Source organism: Megascapheus bottae, chromosome 35 (genome assembly GCF_031878675.1).
Source record: "Megascapheus bottae isolate mThoBot1 chromosome 35, mThoBot2.hap1, whole genome shotgun sequence".
Taxonomy (NCBI): domain Eukaryota; kingdom Metazoa; phylum Chordata; class Mammalia; order Rodentia; family Geomyidae; genus Megascapheus; species Megascapheus bottae.
In genome coordinates, this window is record NC_143543.1 from 4,907,833 (window position 1) to 4,929,862 (window position 22,030).

At 38.5% G+C, this 22,030-nt stretch overlaps 2 pseudogenes; both read left to right on the top strand.

Moving 5' to 3' along the window:
- LOC150042547 (vomeronasal type-2 receptor 116-like) overlaps positions 1–1,549 on the top strand; it is a 54,596-nt pseudogene extending 53,047 nt beyond the window's left edge.
- Positions 1,550–16,802: 15,253 nt separating this feature from the next.
- Positions 16,803–21,096, top strand: LOC150042548 (vomeronasal type-2 receptor 116-like; annotated as a pseudogene).
- The last annotated feature ends 934 nt before the right edge of the window (positions 21,097–22,030 follow it).

Here is a 22,030-nt window from a genome sequence, read left to right on the forward strand (position 1 = left end):
GAGAAATATAATGTGTTAAATTCAAAAGAGGGCTAAAAGGCTTCTATTAATATTAGCCAAAATCATAGGAAAGTATAAGTTTTATTATTGATAATTTTGAATAGTGTTCACTGAATTGTGTATACAGTAAAGAACATTAATATTGTAGCATCATAAATTGTAATAATTATTATCAAGATACTAGAAATTACAAAACTATCACAATATCACTATGTATGATAAGAACTAAAGGTAAAAAGGAGTTGCATTCACAAAGTAAAAAATAGAGCATGGGGTCTCTCTCCCTTTGAGAGCACCCAAACTCTGACTGAGTGTTTCCCTGCCTTTCTGCTTATGTAAGTGCTTCTTTGCTTACCTTCTTGCTTATTTATTCACTTAATAAAGATCCAAAAAGATTTCTTAACACTAAAATATAGAACACAGGAATCAAGGTGAATTATGGTGGTAGAGAGGGATAGAAATAGAATAGCAGATATTTCTTGAGGTATCTGAGAATTCTTGCTTTAACATCATAAATACTGCCATGTTAAATTTACCTCTAAATGGTGATTGCCAAATTTCCTTTGAAGAAAGGAAACTATGGAACACAGACTTATGAAAATTCGTATTCCTCACTAGATATGGAGCAGTATGTGAGGTGTCCAGATAATCAATATGCCAACCCAGAGAGAAACCATTGCCTCTTAAAATCTGTAAGTTACATGGCTCATGGAGAAACCTTAGGGATGGCCCTGGACTGTATAGCTGTTTGATTCTCTATTCTCACTTATATTGTTCTAAGAGTTTTAGTGAAACACCACAACACTCCAATCGTTAAGGCCAATAACCAGGCTCTCAGCTACATCCTGCTCATCTCCCTTATGTTCTGTTTCCTCTGCTCCCTTCTGTTTATTGGCCATCCCAACCCAATCACCTGCATCCTGTGGCAGATCACATTTGGAATTGTGTTCACCTTAGTAATTTCCACAGTGCTCACAAAAACTATGGCTGTGGTCCAAGTATTCAAGGTCACTTCTCTAGGAAAAAGAATAAACTGGCTGTTGTTATCAGGGGCTCTTAATTTCATTATTCCCCTCTTCACCCTTACCCAGGTGGCAATCTCTGGATTCTGGGTCACAGCCTCTCCTCTTTCATTGACACAGATGCACACTATGAATATGGCCACATCGTCATTGTGTGCAATGAAGGTTCCTTCACTCCTTTCTATTGTGTTCTGGGATACCTTGGCTCCCTGGCCCTGGCCAGCTTTGCTGAAGCTTTCCTTGCCAGGAACCTACCTGATGCTTCCAATGAACCCAAGTTCCTAACATTCAGCATGCTGGTGTTCTGTAGTGTCTGGGCTAATTTTCTGACAGTATATCATAGCACCAAGGGGAAGATCATGGTAGCTGTGAAGATATTCTCTATCTTAGCTTCCAGTGCAGGGCTCTTGGGCTGCATCTTTACCCAAAAATGTTACCTTATCATGTTAAGACCAGAAAGAAATTCTGTCCATGGCTTCAAATATAAAGCACATACTAGCGGAACAAAGCCTAGCCTCCATGACTAATGTGAATGGTCATGTGATAGAATATCTGAACTTAATCCGTATTTCTTTCCTGGAATTACATTAGATAATAATATAGAAATTACTTCAATGAGGAGGAGATCGGCCGAAGATGGCGGCAGTTCAGTGTGAGTCGTTCTGAGCTCCTGCCAAGATACAATTTCTGGCTCCCTAGGGGATAGTTCTCTACCAAAAATTGATTGACACAGAACTGCTGAATGCAGTCAGAGGCACACAGAGCCTGTGGGAGCCAAGAGCCGACACCCGGCCGTGCACGGATCTGCCAGCTTCACCGAACTGGAGAATCCAGCAATTTGTGAGTACCTCCGAGGAGAATTTTCCACTTCTGCTCACAGAACGGCATTGGGAGGGTGCCCCCTCATGCACCAGCTGAGAGCAGCACCATCTTGACTGCTGGCAAAGACCCGGCCAAAGCAATTGGAGCCTGAGAGGTGGTGCTGGCAGTACTACCATTCTAACTGGCAAAGGATTTCCCAGAGATACCTTAGCTGAAAATCTGACCCTGATGCTTCTGAAGTCCATCCCCAGAGCTGTGCCACAGACCTGGTAAACAAAGCCACCCACAAATCTTTCAGCTTTTTTTCCTAATCAAGCAATCTGATCCAAAAAACAGCAAAGCCAAATCAGAAGAGAAAAAGACTTTGTGAAGTGGTTGGATCCCGAATTTAGTGGAGACACAAGTTTCCTACCCTGCCCACAACCCCCCCCAAAAAAACCCTGAAGGATACCCTTTTTTGTTATTGTTGTTGTTCTTCTACTTCTATTCATTTGCACTTTTAGGAGTTCTTATTTTCTCTTTGCCATTTTACCTACACCTTTTATTAAACGTTATGATTCATTCCTTTTTTTTTCTTTTTCTTTTTCTATTTATCTTCTCTTTTCCAGCATTCCTTCTGACACTGTGGTTGTTCCTAAAAACACAGTGTCAGCTCTGGGTGTAGTCTGAATAAAACTGATATCTATATTGATACTGTCACCTGCTTTTTAATCTCCTGGTTCTCAACCCTAGAATCTCTTGGGTAAGAACTCACAATACTGAGGAATGTTCCCCAATCTTTTTGTTTCTGTTTTGTGTTCCCTTTTGTTTTGTTTCTCTTTTCTTTTTAAAATTTGTATCATTGAAATCTCCTATATCTATCTCCCTCTTTTCTCTATATATTCTTCTTATTACTCTTCTTATTTTCTTCAATTTAATCTAAGTTCTTCTAAACTTTGAACAAACATATTATACATGACTATCACCCTAGGTCAATTATCCTTACACTATATCTTTTATTCATTACTATAATAACTTACGTTCCTGCATTATTCTTTTCCTACCACCCTTATTGTATTTCATATTATTTTTCTATCTCTGGTCCTCTGTTCATCCTTCAACTCTTATAATGCATGGATCTACATTTGATGGTTGTTGAGCAATGTTGTGTATCTAGGTGTTCAATTACATTCTAGGTTAGGAGGGACTTAAATACAATAGATATTGGATTGAGGGGCTTATTGTTTTGGTCATAAATCGGTAATCTGTGGTTGTAGTAGATCTGTATGTAACTGCACAGAAAAAAGAGAGGGTGATATTAACAATCTAAAAGTGTGAACATCTATTGTCAGCCAACTAAAAAGGTCCAGGTTGGTTATATCGGAAAAATTATAACCTGGTTTAGTATTAATCTTGCTCCCATTTTCAAATGGACAGAACAAGAAACTCAAGAAAATTGTCATATCAAGGAATAGCACCTCCTACCCAATATAAACAGGCAATGGAGCCATCAGTGGCAAATCTAGAGGAGAGTATTCCAAGTGCTATACAAATGCAATTGATAAACATCATTAATGAAAAGTGTGAAAACATGAAGAAAGAGATAAGGGAGGAAGCCTTAGCTCAACAAATGGAAACCATAAACAAGGTGATATGTGAAAAAGGGGAAGCCATAAAGTAGGCCATAATAAAGGTTTTTCAAAGAAAAATGGATGAATTCATAGAATCCACAAACAAAAAGGTGACCCAACTCCAACAAAGGTCGAAAGAAATTAAAGCTACTGAGCTAACCATTCAAATGGAAATCAAGGAGTTAAAGAAGTCCATACATGACCTAAAACAAGAGATGCAAGGCATCAATAATGAGCAATTAGAAGCAAGGGGGTTGAAGAATAAAGTATAAAGCAGGTTATACAATGGAGAAGAGAGAATTTTTGGGGTTGAAGATAATTTAGTTGTTATAGGGAAAGAACAGAAAATGAGTCAATTCAAATCTAGAAAATATGAGAAAATACTTCAGGAGGTCCAGGACACAATTAGGGGAAGCCTAATTTAAGGCTAATTGGTATTGAGGAACATCTAGAGAAAAAGGTGAATGGTACTGGAAATATACTTCAGGGAATCATCTCAGAGAACTTCCCAAATATCCGGAAGGGCAGGCCCATCCAGATAGAAGAAGCTTTTAGAACTCCAAATAGACCTGACCAGAAAAGAACATCCCACCGCCACAGTATAATCCAAACTGAATCAATAGAGACCAAATAAAGGACTCTAAATGCAGCCACGGAAAAGCGATCAATCACCAACTAAGGCAAACCAGTCAGAATAACCCCAGATTTGTCAGCACAGACCTTGCTGACAAGAAGAGATTAGAATAACTACCAACTAAGAATACTGTACCCAGCTAAGCTCTCATTCATAACTGAGGGAACAATAAAAACATTCCATTCCAGGGAAAACTTCAACATTATTTAACAGTCAAATCAACATTACAGGATATTCTTAAAGAGGTTCTACACTTAGAAAACAAACACAAATGTAATACAGAGGAAAAAATGGCACCTAAAAATGATGCCATCTAAGTACCACAAGAACTGTCAAGACACAGGGCATAATAAAAGCTTTCTAAAATGGCAGGAGCTAATAAATATTTCTCAATCCTGACTCTCAATATCAATGGACTTAACTCCCCAATTAAACGACATAGACTATCTACTTGTATCAAAAATTAAGGTCCATCATTCCGCTGTCTTCAAGAGACACATCTTACCCAAAAAAAACAAACATTTTTGAAAGTGAGAGGATGTAAGAAAATTTATCAGGCTAATGGCCCCCATAAACAGGCTGGAGTTGCCATCCTCATATCAGATAAAATGGACTTCAAACTTAAATTAGTGAGAAAAGACAAAGAAGGTTACTACATTCTACTAAAGGGGTCTCTCCTCCAGAAAGACATGACCATCCTAAATATCTACACACCTAATCTCGGAACACCGACTTCATCAAGCAAACTTTACTTTCACTGAAAACATACATAGATCAAAACACAGATTGTTGGTGACTTAACACACCACTCTCACTTATGGACACATCAACCAGGCAAAAACTCAACAGAGAAACCATAGATTTGAACAACTGTATAGACCAACTAGATCTAACAGACATCTGCAGATTATTCCACCCAGCAACAACACAATATACATTATTTTTGAATAATTATACTAATCTGAGGCAGTAATGGGGATGAGAGAAAAAGAGAAAAAAATCACAAAAGCAATAAATCCAAATACATAAGTAAATAACAGAAATGTGACAGTGAAAATTTTTCATTTAAGATATTAAGATGAAACATTAAAGGCAAAAAAATCTGCAATTGCATTGTAATCCTCCCATCATTTGTAATATTGGACATTTAATTTTATGCTGTTCTATAAAAATGTCCCAATATAGTTATATTAATATTTACGGCTTGCAAAAATTTGTGTATGATTTTCTAGCATATTTAAAATTTTAATGTGTTCCCAGCTCTCTTGTATACATACTCTTACTGGTAAGTTTGATACATTCTTGTATATTCTTCTTGTTCGTAAATGGAACAGTTCTGCCATTGGACAGGATAATTTCTTATATCTTGTATAGGTCTGGTGAAATATATTCTCTTAACTTGTCTTGTCTGGGAATATCATTATCCATTTAACCTTCATATTTAAATGATATTTCTGCTATGTACAGGGATCTTGGTGAATAATTTGTAATTTTACCTTAGAGTTTTGCCTTATAGATTTTTTTATTTTTATCTTAATACATGTCTTACAATGTTCTTCTGCTTCTGTGGTTTCTATTGAAGAACCAGCTGTTACTGACATAGGTGCATGTTATTGTTATTGCTCTCTTTACTCTTCTAAACATGTATACATATAAGGCACCTTGCTGTAGATGTGTACATGTCTTGGTTAAATACTTGATGACCTTTCAGCATTAGACAGGTTATATAGGCATCCTTCTCTACACTGGGAATTTCGAATTTTGTCATTACTTATAATAAAAATCATTTCAACTTTTGCTTTCATAACCATTTACTAAATCTCCAAAACAGAAATGTTTGCTTTTTGAAATAATGTTGTCAGGTTGCTGCTCCACATGTGTATGTTCAATTAGTTTTTCTTCACACTCACTATTTTCTTCTTCTTGGAATATATCATGAGAATGATGATCATTCATTTTGAAATGTGACATATACATACACTTTGTTTAGAGCAAATTCATCCTCTCTCTTGCATTTCTATCTTGTCTCCATTGTTTCCTCTTTAAAAATGTGTTTTGATTTAATATTAATTTCTTCATAATGTGTGTGTATTCACACAAACCCTTGCACAGACGAAGGAAAGAAAAATGATATTTACATCACCTTTACTCATCTATTATTTTCATTCCAGTTTCTCAATTGATAAATATATTAGGAAGACAGTAGTTATCATTGCATTTTACAATGGTGACCATGGCACTGGGATTTCAATGTAAAGCTTACTTACAATTCTCTCTTCTTCCCACATGTTGGAGGCTCCTTTCTCTATAAGGAAATACTCAAAGTTGGATGAAAGTGTTTTGTTTCATTAGACAAATAAAAATAAAATTCACTGGCCTGATATATAAATTCTTTTCCTGGTTGATCTGGCAGGTAGAGCTGTTCAATAATTTGGGTCTGCTAGTACAGCTTTCTATAGACTCTTGTTTAAGTGATACTTTACTTTTGAAAGCTGCTCTAAAAGTGAAGATTTGTTAATTAGCCTGGGCTGCCATATAACCACATAACATAAACTTTGATTCAAAACAAAAGATTTTCCACAGACTTGAGTTGCTTATTACAAGGGAAAGACAAAAGAATATTTGGTGTCTCTGGTGAATTATATAGTATTCTAAACATTCACACACAGAGGCTAAAGTATCATACCTAATGGAGTGGTTGAAAAAGCCTTAGGAGTTATGTTCAATTGATCATATAAAAGAACATTTTATGAAATTAACTCCAAAAAATGAGACAACAGATATTTCAGTTGCCATTGTTGCTATTTTTTGTTTTCATTTCCTTTAACCTTGTTTATTCTACATAATGGTGTTTGTTCTACGTAAGTGGTAGAACAAAGTTGAAAAGTAAACTGTGTTACTCACTAGACACTATGTATATCTTGTGGGTGGAGACAGAAAGGCAAACCAGGAGAGAGCAACAAAAGGGGAGAGATAGTTCAAAAAGAATTATACTTGCTATTCACTACCTGATTCATGTAAGTAATCCCACCACATATCAACTCCACAATAACAATAAAAGGTAAAATTCATTAAATAAATAAAAATGTATTATCTGCAGGGCAAAATTGTTGTTCATGAAAGACTATTTTATGTTTAATACACATCAGATTTATTGTAAAATGTAAGGTAGCAGGGACTAAGCAACCTGTCTTTCTTGGCTCAAGTTTTTTTCTGAATCCCGTTCATGACAAATTCTCTTCATGTCCTTATCTAATCATATAAACAAGGATAAGACACAACATTCCCATTTGATCTTAATTGGGAGTAATGTTTTAATATTTCAGGGCAAAGAAGCAAGAATTCTATTCATCAAAATAATAATTTGTGAAAAAATTTTCCTAAATTTCTATACTAATCACACAGGTTAATCATCAAGAACTACCTGTTTGTTTTGGCCTTGACATTTGCTATTGAAGAGATCAACCAAAACCCTGTTCTACTTCATAATTCGACTCTGGGATTTCATATCTGCAATATTCAATTTGGATTTCCAAAGGCATTTAAAAATCCCTTCATTTGACTCTTTGGGAAGTACAATAGTCCAAACTACTCCTGTATGAGCAACAGCAAGTCTATAGCAGTACTTACAGGACAATCAGGATTAACATCTGCACAGATAGGAACACTGCTGGGCCTCTACATGTTTCCACAGGTGACGGTGGGAAGAGTGGGACAATATTTAAAGGTGTCTGATTTGGTGCCATTTCAGGTGTTAGAAGAGATAAAATAAGGGACCAGATTTACAAATCTAGCAATTTTATGATACCGAAGAGTGAGTATTCAAGGTTATGGGCTGAGTATGGTCACATTATTTGGAAAGTGTCGGGAGCAAGAGTGGAATCAAACTGTACTTTGATTTGCATCAGATAATTGCTTGATTGTCTTATTGTTTTTTGGCCTTCTCCTGTTCAATTGATCTGAGATTTACCATATGAATGTAACCCCCAACAGGTCCCTGATTAACCATCTGGATGTAACACCTGGCAGTGCCCTGGTCTCAAGAAGGGATATAAACTTTGAGTTGAGAATAAATGGGCGCTGCAGTTTTTGCCTGGGCTGCAGACCTCCCGGACCCAATGTGTTTGTCTCTCTTCTAATTTTTCCAGTCCCTGCCCCCTATTTCAGGAACCCCAATTTGCTGCCGGTAGGCCCCGGCATCTGGCACCCGAACAGGGACCCTGAAAATCTGGGACGACGGTGGAGGACCCCGATGTGGTGAGTAACACATTGTAGGACTATTAAGAGAGGATCTTAAGAGAGTGTATAGTCAGGAGTAAAAATTATGGGTCAAGTTAATAGCCATAGGTCATTTGTACCGATCTTAACAGACCTACTTGAAGCCCACGGAACGTGGGTGGAAAAAGGGGTGCTTCAGAGCTTCCTACAGTTTGTCGAGGAGGCGTGCCCGAGGTTTATAGAGGAAGAATTCCAAAAAACCTCGCAGCGGATGGGAAAAAGAATTCAAGAATATTATAATGTATATAGCCCCGAAAAGACCCCAGTAGAGGCTATTGATGTATGGAATATAGTAAGTGAATGCATAGATCCTCTACATGAAAATGCTGAACTTAATCTTGAATTAAGGGAAATTTATGAGTTAAAAGACCCTTCTGAAAAACCTGAGGCTGAGCCATATGCAGCAGCCCAAGAGAGTCTAAGTGAGATCTTGAAAAGGGAACAACAACCAGTAGATATTGAGTATCAGAATTCAGGTTTGAATATCAAGGAGGAAAGTTATGATGAGTCAATGGAGGGCCGGGTGGCTATGATAGAGAAGAAGTTAGAAGAAATGCTACATTTTCTATCGAAAATGGGGATGGAGCAGAGAGCCCCCCCAGAAGTAAGAAAGAAAGATGACCCTCAGGCCACTATGGTGTCTGATTCTAAACCTTACCCCTCACACCCACCGCCACCAGCTGCAGCCTTACGGCCTCAATCCCTTTTTCAACCTTTAGGCAAGCCTAAAGGCCCTAGCAACAAGTCCCTCTTAACGGGCACCACAACCAGGCACAGTGCATCGCAATTAAACCTGACTCAGGCTGCTAGAGAGAGGGAAGATATTTCAGGGCCTCGATGCTTCCCTAGTTTAGTTGATCATGATGAACAAGTATACCATCAACCTGTTCCTGTTAAACTATTACAGGATTTAAAAAGTGCCTGCTCCCAATACGGGCCAACTGCCCCTTTTACTCAAGTAATATTGGAGGCCACGTGTGCTGGTATTGCATGCCCAAATGACTGGAAGCGGCTTGCCAGAGCATGCCTTAGTGCAGGAGAGTACTTATTATGGGAGACAGAGTTCACTGCACAGTGTCGGGCTAAAATTGAAACAAATGGGTCTAAGAACCTGCCTTACCCTGTTGATCAGTTTTTAGGAGAGGGAACCTATAAAAACACCGAAGATCAATTGGGTTATGCAAAGGAGGCCTATTTACAAATAAATGCTGCAGCGAGAGAGGCTTGGAAAAGGTTACGCAATTCCAATCTTACAAAAAATCTAGTAGAAGTTAAACAGGGACCGAATGAACCTTATCTAGAATTTTTGTCTCGATTAATGGAGACTGCAGACTGCCTAGTACAAGATGAGAACCCAAGGAGGATTATAGTTAGACACATAGCCTATGAAAATGCCAACGCCGCCTGTCAGGCGGCTATCAGACCCCATAGGAATAAGGGAGGAATCACGGACTTTATTTCACTGTGTGCTGATATTGGACCCTCCCATGTACAAGGCCTTACTTTAGCCGCCGCTCCTCAAGAAAAGACTGTTACTGAATTTCTAAAATACAGAGGTCAGAGGCATTCTCGGGATGCTAGACCCACAGGGCGTTGCTTTTCTTGTGGACAAATAGGACATTGGGTGACGCAATGCCCACGCCAGGCCAGGTTAAAGAGAGAAAAATCACCTGGCACATGTCCACGCTGTGGTAAAGGGAAGCACTGGGCTAAAGATTGCAAGTCAGCAACAGATCGCAATGGCCGCCCGTTTTCGGGAAACTGGAGAAGGGGCCAGCCCCTGGCCCCGCAAAACCATGGGGCAGTCCCTCCCTCTTCTCGGCCACAAGTGCATCTTCTAACAACCCCCCAAGATCAGTCTCCAGCCTCCTCCGTGCCACCCCAGGCAGTGCAGGATTAGACCTCTGTTCCTCCACCTGCTCAGTATTGACCCCAGAGATGGGGACACAAGCCCTCCCCACGGGGGTCTTCAGCCCCCTTCCCCCGGGAGTGGCTGGATTGCTGTTAGGACGAAGTAGCTCAGCCCTTAAAGGGATACAGATTACACCTGGCAAAATTGACCAGGATTTTACTGGAGAAATCAAAGTTATGGCCTCTGCCCCGAAACACGTGGTATCGATCCCAGCCGGTCAAAAATTAGCACAACTAATACTTGTGCCTTTACCTCCTGGGGAGCCTGCTAATTCCCCATGTGGACAGAGAGGATTTAGATCTTCTGATATCTATTGGGTACAAAGCATAAAACAAGAGATGCCTGAGATGGCTATATTTATACAAGAAAAGCCCTTTAAAGGAATATTAGACACTGGAGCAGATGTGTCTGTGATATCTAAAAAACTTTGGCCAGCCCAATGGCCCCTGACAACCTCTATGACTTCCCTACAGGGGATGGGGTATGCAACTGACCCACAGCAGAGCAGTGCGATTCTTACTTGGAGAGATGAGGAAGGGCACTCTGGTCATTTTCAGCCATTTGTGCTGGATCATCTGCCAATTAATTTATGGGGTCGTGATATCATGGAAAAAATGGGAGTGTATATGTTTAGTCCTAGTGCTGCGGTCACTAAGCAGTTACTTGATCAAGGCCTCCTCCCCTTTAGGGGACCAGGCCAAGCAGCACAGGGGGAGCCAGAGCCACTCCAACCCCAGTCTCACTCACAGAGACAAGGATTAGGGTATCGTGGAGAGAGTTAATGGATTATTAAAATATCAAATTGGTAAAATACAGAAAGGAGAGTTGTATCCCGCTACCCCTGTGAATATACTTAATCATGCTTTATTTGTTTTAAATTTTTTGAATTTGGATTCAAATAATTTATCTGCTGCTCAGCGATTCTGGGAAAAAAGAGAGCAGCGTGCTTTTGCCTTAGTAAAGTGGAAGGATCCCCTAACTGGTGCTTGGCATGGACCTGATCCTGTTCTAACATGGGGTCGAGGGCATGTATGTGTTTTTTCACAAGGAGAAAATGACGGCCGCTGGCTGCCTGAACGCTGCGTTCGGATCGTGGAGAGTGACAGTGGCCATCCAAGCAGCGACTCACTGGGCCTACACCCCCAACCCTCCACTGTTGCATCCTGCGATGTGGGAAGGACCTGAGTTATTTGTGCATGTCAATTGGGACTGCTACTGATCCACTTGTTCCACACATTCATATGAGCTGTGTTTCTCCTCCTTTTACTATTATGTAGGGACCTTTTAACATATTCATTGACTCTACACAATTTAATATGTGACATTATTTTGTCTTTACCATCCCTCTTCTTAATAACCTTTTTTGTAAAAGATGCCCAGGTGAAAAGCAAAGGCCTACAGAGGTAAGTAGAAGTCGGCCGACCCCCCTGTATGTCTGCGTTTTATTTTATTTTATTTTATTTTTGTTTGTTTGTTTGAAAAGGTGCACTGTGGGCCTAAAACAGAGGCCTGGGTGGTCAAGGGACGCCTTGACCCCCCCTCCCCTTCTGAGTTTCTTGTCGATAACAAGGCACACCTGAGAGTCCCACCAGCAAGACATGTCTAAATCTAAAAATAACTGTTTGGTGAAAACATTCATTTGAGCTCATGTTTTTTATGTTAAGTGTATCTGATTGAGTCCAAATTTCTTGTTATATGTCAATGTCTGATTCTGTTTAAAAGTCTCTGCTTCTCTGTCTTGTTGGTGTTACTTAATTTTCCTTGGGTATTTTGGTTTTTTTTGTTTTGTCTTTAAAATTGGTACCAGTTCTAAATATGGATCCACATGGTTTTTCTGTGTGTACACAAGCACATCCTTGTTATCTTTTTGAATATTTCTGGGAAGTAAAAAGTTTTTCGCTCCACTCGGGCCTGGTATGGCCCCTCCCAATTGGCTGCAGCTGAGGTGAGCAGAGGCCAGACAAAGCAGCTGCAGTCTTTGTCTAGTTTCCTTTTTCCTACAACCTGCTGAAGTGACAGTCTAGAGACAGTTGGTGGCAGGACACAAACTTCAGTCTTTAATTTTAGCTAGTTGCTTTGTTAAAAAGGGCTTTGTTTTAAAACTTGGTTGTCACCCACAAGAATAAGATTAGCAAAAAACCTTCATGATACTAAAATTTTCCGGAAAATGAACGGCCGATATTAATTTTGCGCGCTTTAAGATCTTTGAGTATGAATGTGTGTGCGAATGGGTGTGAGTGAACATGTTCAAGGTTAAATTGTCAGCATGCTGTATAAAACAATGGTTGAGCTCATTTGAAACACAAAGGGAATTGGGTAAATCTAAGTCTGAACTTCAAAAAATTAGTAGGTTTGAATGTTTCCTATATCTCAAAGGTTTATTGCATTGTCTTAAAGAAAAGCTGGTAAATATTTTTCTAGATCCTGAAATCTGCATTTTATTGCAAGGCATACAGCTGTTTACATTGTAAACATTGTATCCTGTTCAGCACAGAGGTGTTAGGGAATTTGGGATTTATCACTTTAAGTTAAAGTTTGGAAACATGTATTAGAGATCTCAATGTAAAATTGTTCATTAACGTCAGAAACTTTGCCTGTCTGTCTTTTCTTGCAAACTGACACTAGAAATCTGATGGTAAAATGTGGATAATGTGATTAGTATTTTAAAGGAATGTTTAAAGGTTTATCTCCATGCTATTGGGTGTATTTTAAAAAGGAGAGGAATCTAAGTCCAGACTTAGGGTTTTGGTGCACTGATGTCTATAGTTCTTGCATTAGGGAAAAACTGTTATTTGAGTTTAAACTGTTGTTGGAGTTTTAGACAGTAATCTAAACTGCAAAAGAGCCCCTTTTTTCTAAAAGGCAAGAGGAGTGCCTTGGGCCCTAGGGGGCCTGAGGGCAGAAGGAGTTCTTTGTGCCCTTAAAGGTTTTTCAATTGCAAATAAAGGCTAAGGTGTTAATTGTTTAAGCCAGTATCAGTAAAAGTTATTAAGAACATTGGAAATGGGTTTCTAAACAATATTTGAAAGTGAAGTTGTCTTAAATGTTTTAAGAAAGAGAAAAAAGGAAAATCAGGACTACCAAAGTAATTGCTTAATTGCTATTTCAGCTTGCTCTTGTAAGTTACCTTATAGCAACTTCCAGCTAGCCCATTGGAGAAGAACAGCAATCCTTATTCAGATGTAACTTTGGCTTTTACCAGGTTCTAGGTAAGCTCATGCTTAGAGACTATTTCTGTGTCGACCACCTTGTTGCTCTAATTGGAGAAACGTGGCCTTTTGTAGGACTCACTGATCTGAAAACTGCAGTTTTGAGCCAACCCCGGGCAAAGCAAAGTCCCTGTGAGACTGTGGTGTCTAATCTGGCAGCAGAATGCTATTAAGGCAGAGTTGCTTTGGAGCGCGAAGCCGCAGAGTGCTAGCTCTGAGCTGAACAGCTGGGGGACAGCACTCAAGCTGTGGCACTCACAGTGGCAGAGTGCAAGCCTTGAGCTGCAGAGCTGAGGTGCGGCACTCAGGCCCTGAGTTTGGGACTCAAAAGTGGCAGGGTGCTAGCCTTGAGCTGGAGAGCTGAGGGACAGTGCCCAGGCCCTGAGTTCAAGTGCAGCAACTAAGCAAGTGAAATGCCAATGGGACATTTATCCCTGTGTGGAGAAACTCTACTGGGACACGATGCAGAAAGCCTCTGCTTGGATGGCAGAGATGGTGTCAGATCTTAGTCACTTGTGCTTGGCCGATCAAATTAATCAGAGCCGGGAGGTCATAGAATAGTTTGTAAGCATGCCTTACTAATGCCCGTGCCTTTCATAACTGGGCAGGAACTTGTCAATCTTCTGTGATAGTGGGTAGTTTAAAGTCCTAATTGAGCGAAATTTTTATTTATTTATTTATTTATTTTTGACACCAGCCACAAATTCAGGAAAAGTTTGTGGATCTGAGGCTTGTGTCTCTATTAATCTATTTAGATCTGAGAACTGAAGCATTGTTAAGGTTGCAGAAATTTAGTTCCCCAGACAATCAAGAAAAGGCCTTTGCAAATGGGTGCTATGTAAACTACACTATTGTAGCCAAAGATGGTTTGTGCAGTTGTTAAATGTTAAATATGATCTCCAGTTTGGAGCAAATTATTATTCCTGATATCTAATCCTTGCAATCCCTGATAAAACAGGCTAGGCTTCTTAAGGTCCCTGGTCAAGCACAGAGACAACGCCCTTGAGTCAGCTTGAAGAAGTCACAGAAGCTGAATCTCCGCCCATCAATCGCCTTTAGATGAAGGGACCAGTCATTTTTGGAAAGTGAGACAGGATAATTAGAGATATCAGAGATAGTGGAAAGAATAGAAATTGCACTTGTGTTTCTTTTAAAATAAAAATGGGGGATATGTCGGGAGCAAGAGTGGAATCAAACTGTACTTTGATTTGCATCATATAATTGCTTGATTGTCTTATTGTTTTTTGGCCTTCTCCTGTTCAATTGATCTGAGATTTACCATGTGAATGTAACCCCCAACAGTTCCCTGATTAACCATCTGGATGTAACACCTGGCAGTGCCCTGGTCTCAAGAAGGGATATAAACTTTGAGTTGAGAATAAATGGGCGCTGCAGTTTTTGCCTGGGCTGCAGACCTCCCGGACCCGATGTGTTTGTCTCTCTTCTAATTTTTCCAGTCCCTGCCCCCTATTTCAGGAACCCCAATTTGCTGCTGGTAGGCCCCGGCAGGAAAGGGATTGGAAATTTAGATCAGACAAAGGGATTATTTGGAATCTTATGTCTTATCAATAATTTTCTTTAAAAAGAAAATGGCTTGAAAGTATAAAGAAATGCTGGTTTCTTACACCTGTAATCATAGCTACAAAGGAGTTATCTAATTAACTAACAAAAAGCAGGTAATAAAGTGTGGTATACCCTTGTATTGTGTTCTAACTTTGAGGGAAAAAAGCAAAGAAACTGCATGAGTTTCTGAGGGTCAGTGGAGCTGTGCTAGCAAACACAGACACACATGTGTGCACACATGCACACAGAAACACATACACACAGGCACAGAGGCACATGCAGTAAGTCAGGCTCCTATTATGTAAATATTAAATAAAAACCATGAGCATAAAATAGGATATACATGCAGAACAGGGCCAGATTGTGGCCTAGTGGTAGAGTGCTTGCCTAGCATGCATGAACACCTGGGTTCACTTCTTCAGTATCATATACACCGAAAATAGCCAGAAGTGGTGCTGTTTTTCAAATGGTAGAGTGCTATCCTTGAGAAAGCTCAAGAACAGTGCCCAGTCCCAGAGTTCAAGCCCCAGGACTAGAAAAAAATCCAGAGAAACATAAAATTTACATTAACAGGTATACACACACACACACACACACACACATGCATGTGTATGATTAATGTGGAAAGTATGTTACATAGGGGGTGAAATTCGAGGGCATAATCTCTCCAATCAAATAACAAACAATATAAAAACAAACCAAACACCATATAAACGAGTCATATCTTATCTGAGGGGAGTTGGGGCTCATGGGTTGTGCATGGGGTCAGAAGAATAGGAAATACATATGTTGGAAAATACAACATAATATTCAATGTACATATGTGACAATGGAACTATGAAAGTCAGGGAATTGGTTGGGTTGATATAGAAGGAAGGAGTTGACAGAATCTGTGACAAAGTTCCAGAGACAATTTACATGCAAAGTAATATATTGTAGAACTAAAACACTTTTTCATGACTTTGAAACCTGAAAGCAAAACCCAAATTTTGCTTACTTTAACTCACTACTTAACATGTATCTTCACTGAGTTTGTGTCGTATAGAAATTTTCGCATTCATTTATAATCCAATTTTCATTCCCTTTAACTTACCTTTGTGTCTTTTGATCATGCCCTGAGTGACCATCAAAAGTTTCCTGCTCTCTATCAGATGGCCTCAAAGGATACATGGATAGCTACTGCCGTGGTCTCCTTATTGCTTCACTTCACCTGGAATTGGGTTGGATTGTTAACTTCACAAGATGAGAATGGTTTGCAGATTGTTCCTGAGTTGAAAGAACAGATGGCCAACAACAGAGTTTGTGTAACCTTTGAGCTACACAATCCCAAACTATACCCTGTCATTTAAAGTTATGGCACTTTATTACCCGATTAATAATACTTCAGCAAATGTCCTCATCATATATGCTGATAATGAATCGCTACTAAATTTAATGATGTGTATTGAGCAGTATTTAATAAAAGGCAAAGTTTGTATCATGAACTCACAGTTGGATTTAACCACAAGGAGAACATATTTCATGCAAGGTTCATTTCATGTGCCATACATTTTTTCACACCATTCCCCAGAGCTTACTGGATTCACAGATTTTGACAAGGCAGTTAGCCCTTCCAAATACCCAAAAGACTTGTTCCTTGCTAGGCTGTGATCTCTCTCTTGTAATTGTTCACATTCTGTGTCTGACTGTGTAACATGGAAAAACCGTCCTCAGGAAGCTTTCTTGGGTTGGTTGCCTAGGCACATTTTTGACATGATTATGTCTGAACACAGTAAGAATATATACAATGCTGTGTATGCTGTGGCTCAGGCTCTGCATGGACTCCTTCTTCATCAAACAGAAGTACAAACATTGGGAAATAGGAAAGGGATAGTATCTTCCTCTGTACAGGTAAGGCCTTCTCTTTGGATGACTCAAACTATGAGCCAAATCACTTCCTAGAGGTATTTCTTACCATATGACATTAAATATTTCAGATATTTTTCCAAAACTGAAGAAATTATACTTCTGTAAATGTTTGTTAGGCAATCTAAACATGTGTTCATGTGCTCTTAAGGAAGAACATGCCAATAACAAGGACCAAATGAATTCCATGTTTTACAAATTATTTAAGGTACAAATAGACTCAATATATTTGTAGTAAATGTTTTGAAAAAGTCCAAATGTATCCATTTCTCTATAGTTTTCTAAGTTGTGCTGAACAAAAGTAACTAGATAGACATAGATAGATATTTGTAAGTGACCTAGTTGCATTCTACTGTAGGTATTACAATTTTCAGGAAATCACACTATAGACACTGATTGAGTTTATGTTTGTGGCAAACCTGAAATAGCTATATGAGAAATGTCTTATTTATGATTATTTATGTGAAATAAGAGTCTCTTGAAAAAATCCTTCTACTCCTTTGTCAAGTGATCAAGATTCAGAAAGATAATTTTTACTCCTTCGAAGATTTTCCTGTGGAGAACTTCATTAGATGTTTCTTCTATCCGTGAATTCTGAATCAGAGATTAAAAGCAATCAGGAACTTTTCTCAGTTCAGTTTTCTATCTTAATCTTGGAATATTCTTCACCATGAAATAATGTATCTCTTTCAGATACACTATTTTCTGAAAATCATCATATTTTACAATCCTGGTGGATATCTGGTAATTTTAGATGACAACAGAATATTGGTCTCAGAATATGACATTGTGAACATTTAGAGTTTTCCAGAAGGTCTTGATCTTGAGTTAAAAATAGGAAAATTTTCTCCAAATGTTCTACATGTTCATCAACTGTCTTTATCTGAAGATATAATAGAGTCAGCCATAGAATCAACAGAGGTGGGTTGCATTTAACGGTAATATTTTAAGGATATAGAAGTTAACTTTAGCCAAAAAATTTATAGCTGATTGGATGGGAACAAGTGATTTCTATAATGGTATCTAATCAGGTCTGACTATCACGGGTTTGAAGTCAATCCAAGCAGGAATACCTCGAAAACTGTTATCTTAACTTAACCACCACAATATCAGGTCTGTGTGCTGGTGACTGATGCCTGTAATCCTATTTAATCAGGAGGTTGCCTTGCTCAGATATGAAACTACAGGCGAATTTTAAGCCTAACAGGATAGCAAACTCTGTGAGACTCTGTCAATATATAACCAATAAAATAAGCTTAAGCTCTTGGTCAAATGGTACAGTGCTAAATTTGAGTAAGAAAAGGTCAATTATAGTGTCTGGACCGTGAATTCAAGCTCCAGAATCAGCATCCCCCTCAGAAAGTGTAAGTTGTTTCTAAATATTTATTTAGAATATTATCAAAAATATAATTTGCATGTTTCTTAGCATGTTCTAACGTTGTTATAAATTGTATGTTGGATCACTTTATGTGTTTGAATGGTTTATTTTGCTCTCTTCTGTGGAAGTTCATTTAATTTTAGGTTGGTCTGCTACACAGATATTTTTTTTTGCCAGTCCTGGGCTTGAGCTCAGGGTCTGAGCACCATCCTTGGACTTTCTCAAGGCTAGAGCTCTACCACTTGAGCCTCAGCACCACTTCCGGCTTTTTTTTCTATGTATGTGGTACCGAGGAATCGAACCTGGGTCTTCATGCATGCTAGGCAAGCATTTTAACCACTAGGCCAAACTCCCGGCCCATAAACAGATATTTTTAAGAAAGGAATCATTGAATGAAATCATTGAATTTGTGAGAAAAAAATATTCTCACAGTACAGATACTGGAAAAGTAATAGCATAATATGTATATGTGTTTCACATGATCCTAAATAGGAAGCTCTGTGGTTTACCTTATAGCATATTTTTTAATTCTAAAGAGGATTCTTCCTCCTTGCCCTTTACCATTTCACAGATGAGTAGGAGACATGAAATGATATGAATTCAAGATGCTCCACAAAGATTCACATTCTCAATATTAATCTCTATATTTTAAAAATTCATGTTTATCAGTAGTTCAACAGACTAGAGAACAACCCGATAGCACATAAGCCTTTTTTGGTCACATGATGTGCAAATCATAACACCATTTAATTAAGGGACTGGATTTATATGTGTAGAAATACTGTGTTTCATCATCCAATTATTTCAAATAATAGAATTTTGGGAGAATTAGGTAAAAGGCTAAACAGATACTGGCACACATTTGATTTTTTTAGCCTACTCACTCTGCCTTCAGTGAGAGTTGTGCTCCCGGATTCAGGAAATCCTCTCAGAAGGAAAAGGCTGCCTATTGCTTTAACTGTAATCCTTCCTCAGAGAATGAGTATGCTAATGAGACAGGTATGTTCTCAGCTTTGGGAGAAATTTATACTCTTGCCTAGTGCCCCCCCCAAATCCATGCAAATGTGTGAAAATGTTGTTCATTAAGAATCAGTCTTCCTTCTTTTACTTAGTAATTTAATTGTGATAATGAATGACACTGCGTTTTGAAAAATACATTGAGTTCTGAATTACATATAGGATTATCTTTTCTGGAGTCTATTGCATTCATGTTTATTCAACTACACCATAATTTAAATTTGATCTCTGTCATATTATGTGAAAAACCCTTTTAATTACAAGGTCTCAGTTCTCTCCAAAATATTTTTTATATTATAAAGGAAACACAGATCTTCCACAGCTTTGTTTCTTTTGGGAAGACATGTTCTTAAAACAGAGCAAGAGTTGGGTCAGGTTTGATGTAAGAAGAAGCTACAAATGTTGTACATATCATAAATTTATACCTTTAATAAATTAGTTGGTTCTGGGTTCCTTACTGCATGACAGGTGTGTAGCAGAGACAAATATAATTGCAAGGAAGGGCCACAGAGCCAATATTCATATTGCATACAGACATGCAGGATAGTAAAGCTTTCCTATTCACCTTGTTGAGTACATTGCATTGTGCATGAAAGGATGAGAATTATGATGGAAGCATGAAGAAATATCGAAAATTATTTTTAGGTTATTAGATATGCATGAAACAACATTCATGTTAGTCATCTCAAGTAAACAACTTCAACTTGGATTGTGGCAATCAATATGAGAACATATTCGATATAACAATAGTAATGAGCATACCTTATAATATTTAGCAAATATATTGTTTTGCTAGTAATTATTGACATGTCAAAAATATATCTACATAATGATTTATTAATTTCCTTTTAAATTCTTCAAGAGGGCCTGATTGTTAATTGACTTCTGCACCAGATACAGAGCAATGTGTGAGATGCCCAGATCATCAGTATGCCAACAGAGAGAGAAACAAGTGCTTTCAAAGAGCAACAAGTATCCTGGGTCATGGAGTGCCTTTAGGGATGGCTTTAGCAAGTATATCTCTTATTTTTTCTACACTCCCAGCAGTTGCTCTTGGGGTGTTTGTGAAATACCATAACACCCCTATTGTCAAGGCTAATAACCAGGCTTTCAACTACATCCTGCTCATCTCCCTCATCTTCTGATTTCTCTGTTCTTTGCTCTTTACTGGCCATCCCAACACAGTCACCTGCATTCTACAACAAACCACATTTGGAGTTGCAGTCACTGTAGCTGTTTCTGCAGTCTTGGCTAAAATTCTAACTGTAGTTATGGCTTTCAATGCCACTTCTCCTGGGAGAAGGATGAGGTGGCTGCTGATATCAGGGGCACCTAACTTCATTATTTCCATCTGCACCCTGATCCAATTGACTCTGTGGAATCTGGCTGGGAACCTCTCCTCCATTCATTGACACAGATAAACACTCTGAATGTGGGCACATCATTATCTTGAGTAACAAAGACTCCCTCAATGGTTTCTGCTGTCTTTTGGGATACCTGGGCTCCCTGGCCCTGGCCAGCTTCACTGTGGCTTTCATGGCCAGGAACCTGCCTGACACCTTTAACGAAGCCAAGTTCCTGACCTTCAGCATGCTGGTGTTTTGCAGTGTCTGGCTCACTTTTCTGCCTGTCTACCACAGTGACAAGGGAAAGCTTATGGTGGCTGTAGAGGTCTTTTCCATCTTGGTCTCTAGTCCAGGGCTCCTGAGCTGCATCTTTGCCCCTAAATGCTACATCAACTTGTGAATACTAGATAGAAATTGTCTGCATGGATTCCAGGGGAAAACACGGACTGGGAGCAACAAACATTCTTAATATGAAACCAACATAATTATTCAAATGTATAGAAGATTTAGAATAAATCTACTCTGATTTTTTCTATCAAATATTACTTCATATGTTTGGAATCACTTCATTTACTATGTGACTCTTATGCCTTTCTCTAGTAATGTTACACTCAATAATTCTAGCCATAACTAGCAAAATTTAAATTTCAATCTGTGTATTTTTGATGATTTTAATATGTCTAGACTTATCTGTTCATCTCCACTAATATATGTTCACTGTTGCATCGTCTTTTACTTTTTCTTTCATAATTCTTTGCTAAAATTTATGTTTTCATTACTTGTCCTGGAGTTTAAACTTAAAACCTGGCTATCATCCCTGGGTGTTTGATTAAAGCTGGCGCTTTACCACTTTAACCACCAATATCACTTTTGGCTATTTGCTGAGTAATTAGAGATAAGAATTTTTTTTCAGGTTGTATTCAAACCGTGATCACCTATTAACAGCTTCCTGAGTGGCTAGGATTATAGATATTATTCTAGATTTTAAATTACACTAACTTCCTGTCTATACTTCACTATGCTGTTTAATCCTTACATATATTTTGTTAGCATTTTCCCATTAACAATATTCCTTTATAAACTTAGGTATCTAGGATATAGAAACAAAAGCCATATAATGATTGATTGTTGTCCTTAATGTAATAAGTTATCTCTCTTCTCTTTTGCTGTCCCTTTGTTATCTCATACTGTTACATTATTTTACCTAGTTATCTGATATATTTTTTACATGCTTATTTGGTTAATTGAAATAAGATAGGGAAGGGGGAAAAACAAAATGAGGGGCAAAGGTTGATGGAGGAAATGGGGACCAATTCATGAGAAAGGTATCAATG